Genomic DNA, 13,690 nt, shown 5'->3' with positions numbered 1-13,690 from the left:
GGTATAGACAGGTCGAGAGATTTGTGAAAGTTGAGAAATCCCTCCTGAAAGATCTCGATGGGTTCTTTGACATCGCAGTTCCTGTAGATTTATGTACAGAATGTAAAATTGCTGTTGATTGGCCTAGTGATGAGTACCCGAGGGACCCAAAGACAGGGGCTCCTTCAGCAGATGTAATGAAAAAATACAATCAGGTAATATTGCATCTAAAAGGAAAGGTGCCTGCAAAGGAAACTGATTGGACCCGAATAGATAGAACTACCCAGAATCGAGATGAAACTGTACACTCTTATTATGAGCGACTGTTACAGGTGTTCAAAACATACAGTGGTCTGGATAACATTGAGATGAAAGATATGACCCACTTCATTTATCGATTTGTGCTAGGGTTAAAACCTGAGTTTTCACAGTGGATCAAAGACAATAAAATTTGCTGGCAATCTAAACCCATTGATGAGGTCCTGAAGTATGCTAAATATTGCGAGGATGAGCTGGCAGATAAACGAAAAAAGTTAAAGGAAAAAGTCATGTGGGCACAGGTAAAATTAGCAGAGCACCAGGAACAGCAGTTGAGTAAAATGACTAGTACTCAGAATCAAGGCCCCGGGGGAGGGGGAAAGCCCAGAGCGAAAATGAGCCGAGAGGAAGCAAAGAAAAAGTTCCCCTGCCACAGGTGCGGGAAGATTGGACACTGGAGAGACGAGTGTAAGGCTGTGCAGAATGGTAATGTGCAAATTAATGATTTAAATCCACAGACGCAGAATGAAACTCCACGGAAGACTCAGCAGCAGGTAAAACAGAATCAGTTGCCTTGTGCGCCTAGACCAAATTATAGGAGCAAAGCACAACAGGGTGAAGACACCGAAGTTTGGGAAGGAAGGGAGGATAGAAATGCAGCACCTTCACAATTTCTGTTAAATGACACATTTCTCTGTGATGACACCTATTGACGGTGCCTGAGAGGGGAGGACGAGGAGTGCGAACTTGGTGCCTCCTTGCCGGTGGACCAGTCAGGGCCATACATTGAAGGAAAGGTAGAAGGAAATGACGTCACCTTTCTGTTGGATACTGGTGCTACCCGTTCTACTGTGAGAACAGCAGACGTTCCCAACCTACCCCTCTCGGGAGAAGCGATCCAAGTAGTGGGCGTTTCTAATCAGCTAATTCAGGTTTCAGGTTTCATACGTCTTTATTTCGAGTTTTTACATCATAAAAGACATTCATCACCACAAACTAACAATTCACTTTCCTCCCGATTGAAACATTCTATATATTAAAACATGATTAAATTGTGTTATTAAAACGTACTAATATAAGATCATTTAAAACATCCATAAAAACACTGTACACAACAAACTAACAATTCTCTTTCCTCCCGATTAAAACATTCTATATATTAAAACATGATTAAATTGTGTTATTGAGACGTACTAATATAAGATCATTTAAAACTAACAGGTAATCATCTTACATGTGGGTATCTTGCTCCAATGATCCATGCCCACCCCCAGGAATTTCGCCACACCTATGATCACAATCTCTGCAGTGTTAGGTCTTAAAACTCAAAGTGCCTCAGTGCTCACCCGTGTTTTCAACATCCTGCAAATGGGATTTAGCCATTTACTCCGGGGGCGGAGTAAGCAGGGCAGGCAAAAAAGATGTGACCGATAGTCTCCTTGTGGACTCTACACCAGGGACAATGCTCAGTTGACTGGCCTCGCCATTTACTGGTAAAGGACTTAACAGGCAGTGACCCGACTCTAAACTGGTGATACAGCTTTCTGTCCATACTCCTGGTGATGACATCCCAATAATCCTCCAGATGGGGATCAAATTTGTGAGCCAGGAACTTCCCAGTCAGAGTAACAGATTCAGACTGCAAAGCCGAATGACGTCTTACAGTTGCCCAATACAACATTTTGGATTCTTTTTTTGGGGGAAAGGCGTTTTCCCCCGGGGCTACCCACAGTGAGCTAAGTCCCATATTTTCCAAGATTAGCTTCACCTCTCTAAACCAAGGGATATTACCTGATCCCATAATCGATCTTACATCTGAGATTTCGTTGGCAAAGCGGGCTAATTCCGGCGTTGACCAAAGTCGCCTCCACAAAGCTACCATCCGAAACTGCGCAAGCTCTTTAATCGTCTGGCACCCCATATCAAGCTGTAACGGTTTGGTTGGGGTGGATTGCGGAAGGCCTACCAAATTACGCAGGAACTTATTTTGGATTCTAACCAAAGGGGCTAGGCCCATAAAGCCCCATAGGTCAGCACCATACAGAATAGCAGATCTAATTTTGGCGTCATAAATTTTTAGTGCAGGCATTACCCTTTTGGTTTGTGACTTTCTTTGTTCCTGGATTAGGCACCCCGTTAGTCGAGCAAATTTCAAGCAAAGTGCTTCGACCTGAGGTTTCCATCGCAGCCTATAATCCAGGCCACCCCAAGATAGGTCATAACATCCACCTGCTCTAATTCCACACCGTTCATACTAGCGTGACTCTTTAGTGGCCTATTTTTGGTTAAAACCATAAATTTGGTTTTGTGCAAATCGTTCAGTTTGCAGAAAACCTCAAACCTATTAATTGCTGTCTGTAATCCCTTTTGTGTTTTCGAGAGAATTAAGGTGTCATCGCAAAGATGAGCAATGGAAACTTAGTACCACCCAGAGAGGGCGCGTCAGTCGGCGTGTCTGCTAAGTACTGCACAACTTGGTTAATAAACAATAAAAACAAAGTAGGTGCCAGAACACATCCCTGGCGAATGCCGCGTGTAACAGGGAATCGCTACGTTACCTGCCCCTGTCTACCCCACCTGACCCTAGCAAAGTTACCCTCGTGTAATCTTTCCACTAGTTCCAAGAGGTCAGGGGGCATACCCATATTGCCTAATGCGGCCCATAACTTTGCCCTGGGAACAAGATCGAATGCGGACTTACGGTCCACTAACGCAGCATATATCGATCCTCCGCCCAGAAGCAAAACCTTCCAGTATATCAGAGTAAATCTGAACACTTGGTCGATTGTGCTGGTGAATGATCCAAAACCTGCTTGCTTCGGGGAAAGAATATTCTCTTCTTTCATCCACCCCTGTATTTTAGCGAGCACCATCCTTGCTATAATTTTCTGTATGGCATCGATGAGGCTAATGGGGCGATAATTCCCTGGGGCCGAACGATCACCTTTTTTGAAAATAGGAAGGATTTCTGCCCCTAACCATGAGTCAGGAATCCTAGCCCCATTCGCAATAGCATTTGCAAACAACGTGATGTAAGGCACCCAATTCAGGGGGTCAGACTTAAATAAGTCAGCCGGGATGCAGTCAATGCCAGGAGCTTTACCAGCCTGTACAAGTCCCAGTGCGATCACTGCATCATTAGTATCAAATACTAGGGGTTGTCGTGTTAGAGGGGACAAAGATGACTGTTTGTCCAAGACATTGAGGGGTGCTGGCTCGAGACCTCTAAACTGGGTCCACCCATACATCAGCTGAAACGTGATTTTACGGAATTTGCGTGTCCGGATTCCTGCCCCATTTCACCACCTCCCAGAATTTGATTTGGTTCGAGGACAGACTAGCTTCATATAAGTCCTGCCAATGATTGTCATCCCACTCTCTCCTCGCCTCCCATTGGGCCTTCTTGTACTGTAGTCTAGCCAATTTAATATCTGCGATAACTCTAGATTTAATAGCTTTAATCAGACTACTATGCGCCTGCCGGCAAGTTTTGTTATACCATTTCTGGCACAATAAAGGGGTCGGGACTTTCCCATGATTGCCAGCTTTGGTTAGTAGAGCTTTCAGTTTATCAAAGAGCAGCTCATGATGGGCGGTAAACTGCTCAAGTAGCCCCGGGTCAATAGGAGTCAGTTCCTGAACGACACCCAAGGTAGATGAAACTCCATGGGAGATCCTGTCCAATAGATCAGAATCCTCCAAAACCCTGCACCAACGCACCCTACGTCTGTCATTTGTTAGAATAGCCTCTGCTGTGAGGCTCTTGGCTGTAGGAGCCCGGCCAGGGCCATCCTTTAATTTCAAACTTAAGATCAACGGATTATGGTCACTCTCGGGCCGTGTGGAAATTAACATATCATCCAAAAATGACCAATACTCTATTTTTATTAGGAAGTAATCAATTCTACTATTACTTACTCCGTTGTCGAAATTTGACAGACGAATTTTTTCGGAGATTGAGCGGCCGTTAGCAGCTCTTAGCCCCCACTCCAAACACAGCCCCAACCAATGCAAGGCTGCCTCCGTGCCCTTCTTAATAGGATTCAATACCAGCTTTGGGACATTCCATACAACGTCTTCCTCAGAGCGAGTGTCCCCACCCTCACACGACCAAGGTTCGAAAGTGCAGTTTAAGTCCCCTGCAACGATTATAAATGTATCCCTCCCAATTGATTCCAGGTAAGAGTTTAACTCATTAGTAATTGCTGGGCTCCGTCCTCCAGGTAATCCACGGGCGTAAATATTAATAATGAAAATATCCTGGTAATTTTCCCTGCACAGCTTAATTCCCAGGATATCAGAGTTGTGGACTAGCACTTCTACTGGCCTGTAACTAATGGACTGCCTCACCCATATAATTAATCCACCTGATGTTCTGCCTTTGTTTCCCCGGGTTGCTGGTTTAAAAAAATGTTAATAACCTGCCCGATAACTCGGGTCGATAGCTTAGCTTTCTTGAAAAATCAGGATATCAAACTCATCTATAAAATCTGCCCAGTCAGCTGATTCAAGTTTCCCTTTGAGCCCTGCGATGTTCCATGAGGCCAATTTGAGCATGGGATCTTGAGTAATCAATTGACTTTGGATTGTAGCTCCCAGATTATATCCTAACCCCCCACCCTCTATCGGTGCTGTTCTAACTGGATGGTTGCAAACTATAATACACCTAGGAGACCCTTCCACTTCATAACCCCCTTCCTGGCCCTTTAAGGCCACTTCGGAAGGCCCAGTCTCGGGACCCTTACTATAGTCATCCGCACATTCCTCACTTATACTGAATCCTGCATCATCATTAACATAGTTTGCAGTTTGGATGTCCCCACCAGCCAAAAAAGGAAGTCAATCAATACACTCCAGACCAGATAGTGGTTCAAAGCGATTGTACAGGTAAGGGAAAGGTGGAATTTGTGGAGTCAATTCATAAGGAAATCGACCAAAGGGTCCTCTATAGCTGGGTTTAAACGGATTATAAGGGGGATCATTGATCCTTTTAGGATAGAAGTACTGGAGACCCAGTGATTGGACATCACCCATCCTGCCAAATCTCAGTTCTCTACGCACAAAGTCCACCACCCAGGGGTCCCTGAAGTTGATGATGACACAATCGCCCTCAAGGTCCTTTGGGTTGTGTCCCACCCAATTTACTCTTCTAACGCTTAAGATCTCTGTGTTAGAGGAGGGGGGGGAGTGTTCTATTTTTGTTCAACCAGAAAACAACTTTGTTTTTCAGGTCTCTAAATGATTCGGTTTTATCCTCCCCAATAGATGAGACACCCGTCAGTATGATGGTATATGGGGTGGCCTCCGGGGGAAGGTCAATACTAGGGGGGCTCTGTTTTAGGACCTTCTTCCCCGGTAGGGCAAGCTGTCTAGCTTGCCCAGCCCTTGATTGTGTACCTAAAGAAGGCTGTGGGTTGAACCCACTACCTTCCTTCAGGGGCCCTTCTCTAATGGTAGCCATCAAGTTATTACTTGCGGGGGCTTTCTCCAACTTTATTCGACCTTGCTGTTTATTCGTTGGCTTAGCACTAATTTGAGGAACCGAATTGTTAGTAGTCACACCAGACCCTACTGCTTTAGCAGCGGTGATAGTAACTTTGGGGTTAATCGGTGTGTTCACTAAAAGTTCTTAAGTATGCTGGTGTTGGCATTAACTAGATTCTCCAACTTATCTAGTTTCTGATTTGTTAGCCTAGCACGTTCCATTAAGGGTAACATGAGGGATTTAATTAGGATTTCCATCTTACCCAAAAGACCATCCTCCTTACATCTACAGGTTGGATATTGACCAGCAGTATCGGAAGGTACCAGTATGGGAAGCGGGGGGCTAATTAGAACCTGAGGAGGCTGGGATCTGAGGTTTAATTTAGGAATCTTGGAAATACCCCCCTTACCGGCTCCATCACTCCTTTTCCTTTTCCCACACTTGGAATCTAGAGTTCCACCCTTATTTGAATTATTTAGTTCCGGACTTGAAGACATCGAACATTCGCCACCACTATGATTGATGGTGCTAGAAGGCGTGCCACCATCGGTAGTAATTAGTATTGAGCAATCCACCTCCTGACTTGATTCTACCAGCAGAGAGTCATGATGTAACTCCTGACTCATTGTGGGGGCTTAGATAGCGGGGGATACCACTGACCCAATGTGTCCTAGGGAAGATCGTTTCCCGGAGATAAGGTCCAGGGATAAGCGCTTCTCAGCGAAGGCTATTTCCTTCTCCAAGATGCCTGTAGCCCGTTTGAAAAAAGCATCAAGTGTCCCAGTAACCATGCCACTTGGTGTCGACACTTGCACAGTTCTCTCTTTACCCGAACGTAAAGGCATATTAAGAGTGGCTCAGAGCAATATTAGTACTACCAGATAAAAAGAACGAAGAATAGTACAAGACAAAGTTTACACACCGACGGCCAGAAAGAGGACAGGTTAGAGGGGTGGCCCGGCCCGGCCTTAAACGTCCTGTGACGGCCTTAGACGGCCCGCCCTTTGCCCAGGCTTCTCCCGGGACGCTCCCATGCGCTCCCACGCAGCGGTAACCCGGAACTAATATATAGAGCACGTTCTGTCCAGGGGGCGGAGCTGTCCAGGCAACACGGACCTGGTAAACGGGAACGCCTCTCAAAGCAGCAGCAGGTGGGAAGGGTTTCACCCGGTCCAAAAGTCACAAAGAAGAATCCCGATAGCAATGGTGAGCAGGGAGATTTTAACAGTGATATGCGGGCGGGGCTTGCAGCCGAATGCGTGACCAGCTGTATCGGGTCAGGCAGGGACTCCTGGTACTTGGAGTCCCTGCAGCGTTCAACCAATTAGTACCCCAGTTACAGAACCTATGGAGATTAAAATTGGGAATTTTAAAGAAATGCATAGATTTGTTGTGTGTGATTCCAGTCCTGTAAACCTGCTAGGACGAGATTTGCTGTGCAAAATGAACTGTACTATCTTTTGCACTCCAAATGACGTTGAAATTCAGACCCCAGATGAAGATGGAATTTACAAATTAATGTTAGCAAGACCCGACTCAGAAATGAAAAAATTGACAATACAAGACTTACCTGAAGAGCTCCAAGAGACAGTGAAACCGGAAGTATGGGATTTTACTGGAAAAGATGTAGGATTAATGGCAAATGTTGACCCAATTAAAATAGCCATAAAAGAAGATGCAGTCTACCCAAATACTAAACAGTACAAAATGAGTGCAGAAGTAAAAGCAGGAGTTGCTATTGAAATAAAAAGATTACTAGAAGCAGGAATTTTTCAAGAAGTATTGAGCAGTCCTTGTAACTCACCGATAATTGGCATCAAGAAACCTAGTGGAAAGTACAGGGTAGTACAGGACCTGCGCAAGGTTAACAAAATTGTGGTTCCTTGCTGTCCCATTGTGCCAAACCCTGCAGTGATTCTATACCAAATTCCATGGAATGCTGGATGGTTTACCGTCATTGACTTATGTCATGCATTTTTTTCAATTCCATTGCATCCAGACAGCAAATTTCTTTTCTCATTTGAATTCGACAGCCATGTCTACGTCTGGAATTGCGTCCCTCAAGGGTACACAGAAAGCCCCTCAATTTTTTTATCAGATTCTGGAAAAAGTGCCTTGAAGCCCTATTATTGCCCGGAAAATCAGTTCTGGTGCAATATATAGACGACCTCTTGGTGGCGTCTAAGAGCAGAAACGACTGTGTTACTGACACCATTGCTTTGCTGAACCATTTAGGTGAAGGTGGACATAAAGTGTCACCAGAAAAGCTGCAGTTCTGTACCGCATCAGTGAAATATCTGGGGCACCAGATAGAGAGAGGTATCAGGAAAGTCACCACAGAAAGAATGAGAATTATTCGAAACATGGAATTGCCCAATACCCAGAAAGAAATCAGAATGTTTCTAGGAGTTGTAGGATACTGTAGGCAGTGGATTGTGGGATTTGCGGTCCTAGCAAGACCATTGATAAAAATGACAAAGAAAGGAGCAAAAGATCCTGTAGAGTTGGATGACAAAAGCATGACTGCCTTCGTAAAACTGAGAGAGTGTCTGTGTACTGCTCCTGCATTAGGAATGCCTGACTATTCAAAAGATTTTGCACTGTTCTGTGACACACGAGATAACTGTGCACTTTCAGTCCTGACCCAAATTCATTGTTTGACGCGACGTCCAGTGGCATACTTTTCTTCCACATTGGACCCAGTAGCAGCTGGATTACCTGGATGGTTGAAAGCTGTAGCTGCAACATGCACAAGTCTGGAACAGAGTAAGTCAATTGGGATGGGACATCCAGTAACTGTATATGTTCCACATTCTGTTGTAATTTTGTTGACAAGAACTAAAACCCAGTACCTCACACCTAGTCGGCTGACTAAGTATGAGAGAATCCTTGTAGGTGCAGGAAACGTGACAATTGCTAGATGTAATATTCTGAATCCAGCTACCTTACTGCCTAGCTCATTCACAGCAGAAGTGAGGGAGGAAATCGAACATGACTGCATTGATTTGACTGAGTTCAGCACTAAACCACGTCCAGATATAAAAGAAAATCCTTTAATTAATGAAGATTTTGAGCTGTTCGTAGACAGCTCGTGCCTGAGACATGAGGAAGGTTGCCTAAGTGCTGCCTACTCAGTGTGCACTCTAGGAGGTCCAGTGGAAGCATCCTATTTACATGGAGTCAAGTCTGCACAAATAGCTGAATTGGTTGCATTGACAAAAGCTTGTAAATTTGGGAGGAACTCGAAAATAACCATATACACTGATAGCCAGTATGGTTATGGGGTTGTGCATGACTTTGGCCAGCTATGGATGCAAAGGGAGTTCCTGACTTCTTCAGGCACCCCTATCACAAATGGAAAATATGTACAGGATTTTTACTGGAATCAATCCAGTTACCAAAAGAATTGGCTGTGGTCAAGTGTGCTGCTCACAAATCTGGCGATGACAAAGTGACAGCGGGTTCGATATGCTGACCAGTTAGCCCAACATTGTGCAAGATACCGAGTATCAATCAATATAAAGGTTGGGGGAAATGGACACAGCTGCCAACTTTTGATGCTAGAGGGAGTGAATACATGGGAGGAAGTGAGGGACTTACAGGAAGCAGCAGAGCCACAGGAAAAACAAAGATGGAGAAACTTTGGTTGTCGAAGGAGAAATGAGGATGGTGTCATTGTTTACCTTGATGATGTGCCTGTGTTGCCACACTGTATGCTTGCTCCTATGGCTAGGTTGATACATGGAGACACACATTTAGGCAGAGACGCCATGATCCGCATGTTTCGTCGGACCTGGTTCAATTCGAAATTCAGAAACGTAGCAGAAGCACTCTGCCAGAGGTGTTTGATTTGTCAATAATTTAACCCTAGAAAGAAAACTGTGGTATTACCAGGAACTATTGGAAAGGCAGAAGGCCCCTTTATTAGACTACAACTAGACTTTATTCAGTTGCCCCCTTGTCGATGAATGAAATACCTGCTTGTCATCGTCTGCCTATTTTCAAAATGGGTGGAAGCTTATCCAGCACGTAGAAATGACAGCATCACAGTAGCAAAATTATTACTCAGGGAACTAATACCTAGGTACGGATTCCCAGTCACAATTGAATCAGACAGAGGAAGTCATTTCCAGAATGAAATAATTAAGCAAATCTGTGAAGCATTCAAAATTACGCAAAAACTGCACTGTGCATATCCCCCAGAGGCTTCTGGAGTGGTAGAACAACTGAATGGCACAATCTAAGCAAGATTGGGAAAGATGTGTGAATACACTCAGTTGGAATGGCCAGATGCACTGCCTCTTGTGTTGATGGGACTCAGAAGTATTCCAGACCGGAACACGGGTTTGAGTCCCCATGAAATCCTAATGGGGAGAGTGATGCGGCAGGCATGGGTGTCAGGATACAAACTGATAAGCATATCTGATGATTTGGTGCTGGAATATTGTAAAGATTCAGAAAAGGGGGTGGTGATGAACAGAGTGCCTGAATTAAGCAGACCACTCTTACCCAGTCCAAAGATCAGGGCTTGATCCATCACCGTTTTTTAGCTCACTGCACCATCCCAGCTCAGAACTTGGCTATATGCAAATTAGTCTGTTCCTGTCCCAGTGCATGATGGGAACAGGGCAAACCAAACTACCAAGCCAATTCTTATACTGGGAAGGAAACAAGCTTCCGGGGACCGGTTTCTGCCATTTCAGGCGTCTTCGGCCCGGCTTGCTTGAATCCTGATGGTGCAATGAGCAAGGGACTCACATCTGAGTATACCCTTCCACGCTTATGGTGGACAAAATGATTCAGAAAAGGGGGTGGTGATGAACAGAGTGCCTGAATTAAGCAGACCACTCTTACCCAGTCCAAAGATCAGGGCTTGATCCATCACTGTTTTTTCGCTCACTGCACCATCCCAGCTCAGAACTTGGCTATATGCAAATTAGTCTGTTCCTGTCCCAGTGCATGATGGGAACAGGGCAAACCAAACTACCAAGCCAATTCTTATACTGGGAAGGTAACAAGCTTCCGGGGACCGGTTTCTGCCATTTCAGGCGTCTTCGGCCCGGCTTGCTTGAATCCTGATCTGTTCATCACCACCCCCTTTTCTGTATCGTTTTGGCCACTATAGGTGTGGCAGGGTATACTCAGACATGAGTCCCTTTCTCACTGCTCCATCAGGATTCAAGCAAGCCGGGCCGAAGAGGCTGAAATGCCAGAAACCGGTCCCCGATAGCTTGTCTCCTTTCTGGTGAAGAATTGGCTTGGTAGTTTGGTCTGCCCTGTTCCCATGGTGCACTGGGCCAGGGACAGACTAATTTGCATATAGCCAGGTTCTGAGCTGGGATGGGGCAGTGAGATAAATAACGGTGATGGATCAAGCCCTGATCTTTGGACTGGGTAAGAGTGGTCTGCTTAATTCAGACACTCTGTTCATCACCACCCCCTTTTCTGTATCGTTTTTGGCCACTATAGGTGTGGCAGGGTATACTCAGACATGAGTCCCTTTCTCACTGCTCCATCAGGATTCAAGCAAGCCGGGCCGAAGAGGCTGAAATGCCAGAAACCGGTCCCCGGTAGCTTGTCTCCTTTCTGGTGAAGAATTGGCTTGGTAGTTTGGTCTGCCCTGTTCCCATGGTGCACTGGGCCAGGGACAGACTAATTTGCATATAGCCAGGTTCTGAGCTGGGATGGGGCAGTGAGATAAATAACGGTGATGGATCAAGCCCTGATCTTTGGACTGGGTAAGAGTGGTCTGCTTAATTCAGACACTCTGTTCATCACCACCCCCTTTTCTGTATCGGAATATTGTAAAGAGCTGGCTGACCAAGTGCGCTCTATCTCTCACCAGGTTGGGGGAGAGGCCGTCGCCAGGCCGACGACCCCTGCACATGACCTGAATCCAGGTGACTGGGTCGTAATGAAGAAGCATACTCGGAAAAGTTGCCTTGAACCGAGGTGGGGAAAGCCACGACAGGTGATACTGGTAACCACCACAGCTGTGAAGTGTGCAGGAGTACCTCGCTGGATCCATGCCAGCCATACGAAGAGAGTGACTGAACCTGACGAAACTGAGGCTGAAGGTTGCACAGCTGAAGGATCCCAAGATATTGGACTGAAGTAGCTGAAGAGGAACAACCGAGCTCCGGTCAAGAAGATTGGGTCCCAATAATCGACCTGACAATCGACCCTATACGAACGAGAAGACAGATCTATTTAGATAGACAGTGGGGTAGTGAGGACGAGACAGGTAAAGAAGAAGGTACTCAGATCATCGAAATCCAAGTCAAATCGGATTCTGAGGAGGACCAGATAGGGAGAGAACAGGTAATTGACACTCCACCACAAACTCCTGAGCATGGAGAGGGACAGATAGAAATTAGGGAGGAAGTTCAAGCGGAAGAAAATCAAGAGTTCGAAGAGCTTGAACAGGAACAGATAGGATTAGACAATTGTGTTCAGGAAGAAGAAATCGAAACAGATCAAAGCCAAATTCAGCATACACCTGAACAAGGACAGCTTAGGGACCAGGCAGAAGAAACAGATGGAAGACCTGGACCTAGTCAGTTAGGGAACAATACAGAAGACGAACTTGATCCCAATGTGCCACAACTGAACGAAAACAAAAGAGTGTTTGAGGAAGGCCAAGACACAGTGCCAGTTAAAAAACTCAGAAAAGGTGACTCCGTACCCAGATTTGTGAAAAGACTGAAATTGCGACTAAAAACAACAAACGAAGAGGCTGAGCAAGTATATGAGGTCTCAAGTCAAACTGACCAAGCAGTAACAAAGCCTAAGAGAAGAAGTGCTCGTATTAAGAAACTTAACAACAAATACCCGAGTCCTGAGTGGACTTACTTTGTGCTGGAAGAATTTGAGAATCTGGAAATAAGTGACGAAAGTGAGGAAGAATTGGTTGCTGACCAGACCAGTGAAGAAGCAAACCCTACCTGAAAAGTTACTAGAGTAAGAAAGATGTGCAGAGTTACAGAGAGGGGTTGAAACTTCTTTTGAGCCAAAATGTCTGATTCTTCTGCGAATGGGAGACCGAGACGAGGTTGTTTAAAAACATGCTGCCAAGTATGTTTATGTAGTGTAGCAATAGTACTGATACTTTGGATAGGACCTACCATAACTATTCCTTCTATAATGAGTAAAAACCCCAGTCTTTACCCAAATAATAATCTACCTGATGACACTGTAGAATCACACACTAGAAGTACACCACGAAGAGAAGACGCACTAGACTAACCACTTAGTCTTAAGCAAAAACAGTTCGATTTAGAAGCACCAGATGAGGAAGGGTTACATTTCAGTAAAATCAAGAGTAAAACTCATTTAAATGTTTTCGCAAACCTATTAGTACATTATGTAGAAGCTATGGAAATAGATGATTGTTATGTCTGCATGAAGCTACCCACTTCAGTAGCTGAAGGTGTGACATATCACCACTTACCCTTAACCTATGGAATCTCCTGTAGTATACTAACTAGTTTATTTTATAGAAAAGGACCTTTACAGTATTATTACTCACATCTTGACTTGACATTTGCTGAACTTCCTGTCCGAAGAAATCTGAACCCTGTAGATACAACTAGAGATGTAGCTAAATACATGAGTGACTATTTTCTAACTATAGGTAAAATAGATATAGATGATGCACACAGGAATAACTTGACCTGTTAATTACACGAAAGGGAAAAGGAATTTCTGAATATGGTAGAGAAAAGGAGAGAAAGTTTCCAAAAGAAAGCCAAAGACAAGAACCAGAAAATTCCTAAATGGGCAGAGAGTGTAGGGAGCACCTCAAATGGTGGAGCTGGTGCTGCCATGTCGCTGGATTTCGAAAAGAAAGGGAAACCTTGTCTTAAAAGAGAAAAAAATAGTTATTATAACAATATTTTCATTGGTTCCAGTGAATGCGAACACAATTACAAGGTAATTGGGTGTTGGGGTTTCAAAGATGGGTCAGAG

This window comes from Lissotriton helveticus, chromosome 7 (assembly GCF_964261635.1).
Source record: "Lissotriton helveticus chromosome 7, aLisHel1.1, whole genome shotgun sequence".
NCBI classification, from domain to species: domain Eukaryota; kingdom Metazoa; phylum Chordata; class Amphibia; order Caudata; family Salamandridae; genus Lissotriton; species Lissotriton helveticus.
The sequence above is the reverse complement of the archived record's forward strand: the minus strand, read 5'-3'. Positions refer to the sequence as shown.